Source organism: Littorina saxatilis, linkage group LG2 (assembly GCF_037325665.1).
Source record: "Littorina saxatilis isolate snail1 linkage group LG2, US_GU_Lsax_2.0, whole genome shotgun sequence".
Taxonomy (NCBI): domain Eukaryota; kingdom Metazoa; phylum Mollusca; class Gastropoda; order Littorinimorpha; family Littorinidae; genus Littorina; species Littorina saxatilis.
The window spans coordinates 66909567-66914566 of NC_090246.1; the positions used below are offsets into that span (position 1 = coordinate 66909567).

The window sequence follows — 5000 nt, forward strand, 5'->3', positions numbered from 1 at the left end:
AACATTATATCTAGGCTTTAAACAAATCGACCGATTTTACCATGATAACGGCACACCGCGGCATTTACGAGGTACTTTGCTGACGGGTCATCCACTGACAACTTGCACAGGTGTCACTCCATTCAAACAAGGAACTTAGTCGATAAATATCGACAGGGGGCCGACAAATGGTTTAAATGGGAAATGTGTGTATATGGGTGTGGGTTTGAAACAAACAAACAAACCAACCCATGTGAACCCCGGGCCGCAGGCCTTCGATGTAGTGATTGAAAAAAAAGGATGTTCTCAAATGGTTCAATTCTCATTTGGTCTGATTCTCAAATGGTACCGGTATATTCCCCCCCCCCCCCCCCCTGGCCGCAGGCCTAGGAGTAAAATTTTATAGACACTGACCTTCTTCCCAGGGGTCATTGACCCAGTTTTAGCTATGAGAGGTGGTTCGCCCAGAGGCGGTCTCTTTGATGTCTTGAGAGGAAACTTGGCCAGGGTAGTACATGCACCAGAACTGGTGGACACCAAGGACAAACATGAAATCGAAGCAGTTTGCTTTCAGAGGGAACGGTCGTCAGCAACTCAAACTTCTCTGTTTTCTTTTTTTAAGAAAATCTGACTTTCTTTGTGGCCCCCTGACTCCGCCCCCCTCCCTCTGTAAGGACCCCCCTCCATAAGGACCGATTTTTGTCAACATTTTAAAGGTCGCTAGAGAGGGGTTCCACTGTATGACCTAACCGCTACTGGCAGACGGCCTCAATCTTCACGCGCAAAGACGAGATTAATAGGTGCTCGGTTTTGGTATTTTGAATTACATTACATTAAACCTTTGTTGGGTTTCATGGTCATGGCAACAGCCATAATAATATTACATGATGTATAATATCATATTTCAGCATATGTGAATTACATGTCATCATACTAAACTGTCATACATTTTTATTCCTACATTATTTTGATTGATCACAACCAAACCTACTATCATTGGACACATCCAAATGCAAGCGCCTGTTCTTGACAATTTCCCTCTGATGTAAATATAAAATCAGTGCAATTTCCTGGGTCGGGCTTTGCCACAGACACTCACGGTTTGGCCTGTAGGTAAAATGTACAATGTATTTTCTGATTTGTGCACAAAAGCTTTTTTTCTTTTTTCTTTTTTTTTAACATAACAATGTTTAATGTCACTGTATGTTTAAAAGACCATGGTCATATTTGTAAAAACAATGTTAAATTAGAAAATAAATAACATTTTGGTTCATGATTTTTCCTACACCTGTGCTGAAAATAAGAAATAAAAATGTCGGTATATAAGTCGCTCAAATACAAGTAGGTATGAATGGCTCGGTTTGAGTTTGTTGCAGTTGACCCTGCACAATGCGACCTATCATGTTTTTGCGATTTTGCCGTCACCCCTCCCATAGGGTGACGTATTTCACAACTTCCTGTGTTACACAAACTCTGTGATGACTCACCAATTTTGACTTTACTCCTCCCATAGGGTGACGGATTTCACAACTTTCTACAGATGAACAATGTTGCCTCCACCCCTCCCATAGGGTGACGGATGTCACAACTTCCTGTGTACACAAACTGATGACGTATTTCACAACAAAATGGCGCTGCCCATGGTCAACCTCGAAACTATCCGTATAGAATGGGGGTGTCCTCGCCCCCATAATAACAAAATGCCTTTCAGGAATTGATCAAGTGCATTTTTAATCTAACGTCACTGTTATACGTCTACTCGTCCGCCATGTAAAGAACCGCTACTTGTGCGTGTGTTCATCGTTCCATCGTTTGAAGAAACGTTTTTAGTGTGTGTTCTATAATTTGCCTTGCGTTTCTTCTGAAAAGTGTGTCTCTGCGTTCATATCATGTTTAAACAACGGAATCAGCAACTGGGGATGTAGCTCAGTGGTAGAGCGTTTGCTTTGCATGTGAAAGGCCCCGGGTTCAATCCCCGGCATCTCCATTTGTTTTGTCGTTTTCTACTTTCATTTTGCTTGGCCAACTACCGCGTCTAAAGTCGGAAGTAAGTCCTTATCACCGACACAAACCATTTCGTTGTAGAACCAAGTTGTCTCATTATAAAACATATCATTCCCAGGAACTCTCATGTCAAATTTCATAAAGATCGATCCAGTAGTTTGGTCTGAATCGCTCAACACACACACACACGCACAGACAGACAGACACACATACACACATACACCACGACCCTCGTCTCGATTCCCCCTCTATGTTAAAACATTTAGTCAAAACTTGACTAAATGTAAAAATATTTTTAAAAAAATCATTATTAATTTGTGCGTACTCGATAAGGGTTTACTGCTAATATCTGAGGCGGTATATAGCAAACCAAAACGGCATTACATAATTTGAAATACTCAATTAATGTATGTCTTCGGCGTAGGTCTCGCAGTGTAGTAAAGCAAGACAGATTTGGAGATCAAGTACAACACCTCCGGTTCGCAGAACGTCGCCCGGAACTGGCATCAGCTTTGCTCGTCTTCGCTTGGAAACTGAGACACGTGAGTCCGGTGACGATGGTCTTATCTGGATCGTTGCTCTGAATCTGAATCTGATATAGTACGTTGCTGCATCCAGATAGCTGGCGTTGGTGCAACGGGTGGAGTGCGCAGCGTGCTTGTTATCGTCCTCTAGCGGGTGCCAGAGCCGACTTGAAGGCCTCAGTACTCTCTATCTGTCTTCACACACACATTCTCTAATGGAGACGCCTCACAATTCCACATGTTATACTCTCATAGTTCTTTGTCGATACGTGTTTTTTTGTGTGATAACTTTTGGATTCAAAACGTTTTTCCTTGCACTTTTGGTTGCAGCCAACAGAAAACAGCAGTTACCAACCTGCAGCTTGCGCGACTGCGCGTGTATGAACAAGCTAGACACATGACTATCGATGATGTCAACATTATATCTAGGCTTTTGCCATGCTAACTGCACATCGCGGCATTTACGAGGTACTTTGCTGACGGGTCATCCACTGACAACTTGCACAGGTGTCACTCCATTCAAATAACAAAATGCCTTTCAGGAATTGATCAAGTGCATTTTTAATCTAACGTCACTGTTATACGACTACTTGTCCGCCATATCAAGAACCGCTACTTGTGCGTGTGTTCATCGTTCCATCGTTTGAAGAAACGTTTTTAGTGTGTGTTTTATAATTTGCCTTGTGTTTCTTCTGAAAAGTGTGTTTGTCTCTGCGTTCATATCATGTTTAAACAACTGAATCAGCAACTGGGGATGTAGCTCAGTGGTAGAGCGTTTGCTTTGCATGTGAAAGGGCCCGGGTTCAATCCCCGGCCTCTCCATTTTTTTGTCGTTTGCTACTTTCATTTGAAATGGTGATTTTTAAAGTTTTATTGTTTCTTCTATTTCTTCTTGTCTTCCTCGTAGTTCTATTTTTCTTTACTTTTTGTGTGTGTTTTAAAAACGAACTATTGCTGTTTTTAGTTGTTGGATTGTGTTCATTCTTTCTGTCATTTGTTGTTGTTGTTGTAGTAAATGTTGTTGTTGTTGTTGTTGTTGTTGTTGTTGTTGTTGTTGTTTATTTTATTCTTTCTCTCTTTCTTTCTTTCATTCTCGCCTATACTTTTCTGTTTGGTTTAAAAATAGTTGCCATTAACATTTTGCTTTGCTTACCCGTTCGGTGTTCATATTCGATTTGAAGCGTATGGGTATGTTGATTGTATGTGTGTGTGTTGATTTGTATTATCTTTTACTTACTCATGTCAAAGTATAGACAGTTCACACACACGCGCGCGCACAAACGCACACACATAAACACACACACACACACACACACACACACACACACACACATAAACACACACATACACCGGACATACACACGTACACACACACACACACACACACACACACACACACACACACACACACACACACACACACACACACACACACAGACTGGTTGTTAACAGTGAAAAGCTGGTTGGTTTCGTAGCAGAGAGCATAACAAACAGCACGACATCAACTGCAGTAATTAGAGAAATAGAAAATATCACAAAGCTTGCTGTGTAATACCAGGTTTACACGAATTTTTTTTTAAATATTGAAGTGCACGCGAAAGCGAACTGTTCAATAATTATTTGTAAAAGCAACGACTGAGTGTAAACTTAGTATCACACAGCATGCCATGTGGTATTCGGTTTATCCTACATGTAATACTTGCATACTCCCTACAAAATCACTTGTGTTTGGACAGTGTACATAGATCTTAATTTCCTTCGGTATCAATTTACACCGGCACTTCATCTTTACATTTAAGGCTACACCGTAAGTGAAACTCGATATTAATAATTTCTGTTAATGTGATCACCAGTATGCATGAATAAAAGAACAGAACTTGCTGACACAACATCGAAAGTGAGTGGCAATATGTTACCAACACATAACTAAGCAAAGTCTAATGACATTCAAAAACGATGCCGATCACAACCTAACATTGAATTAAGCAAGCACGTTTCATATTGAGCCACTGTTTTTCATTAGCCCAGTGCCCGCAGAACCCGTAAAGTAGCATACTGGGGAATTAGGTTCCTAATCGACAACAAACGTAATTTCTGCTGCTTTCATGAGGGGTAACGAATATTATCTGTAGTTCTTCGAGAGTAATCCGAATTGACAAGCCAGCCATGTTGCTGAGAGAAAAGGTCAATAACGTTATATGGCGCTGGCAATAGAGAAAAAGAGGGAGAGCGAGAGGGGGCGAGTGAGGGAGAGATGAGAGAGAGAGAGAGAGGGGGGGAGAGAGAGAGGGAGAGAGAGAGGGAGAGAGAGAGAGAGGGAGAGAGAGAGGGAGAGAGAGAGAGAGGGAGAAGGAGAGAGAGAGAAAGAGGGAGAGAGAGAGAGAGAGAGAGGGAGAGAGAGAGGGAGAGAGAGAGGGAGAGAGAGATGAGAGAGAGAGAGAGGGAGAGAGAGAGGAGAGAGAGAGAGAGGGAGAGAGAGAGAGGAGGTAGAGA

At 41.8% G+C, this 5000-nt stretch overlaps 2 non-coding genes across 2 annotated transcripts; both read left to right on the forward strand.

The window, feature by feature from the left end:
* The first annotated feature begins 1894 nt into the window (after positions 1-1894).
* Trnaa-ugc (transfer RNA alanine (anticodon UGC)) lies at positions 1895-1966 on the forward strand. Its single transcript has one exon. It is a non-coding gene; the product is annotated as a tRNA-Ala (tRNA).
* Positions 1967-3257: 1291 nt separating this feature from the next.
* Trnaa-ugc (transfer RNA alanine (anticodon UGC)) lies at positions 3258-3329 on the forward strand. Its single transcript has one exon. It is a non-coding gene; the product is annotated as a tRNA-Ala (tRNA).
* Positions 3330-5000: the final 1671 nt, after the last annotated feature.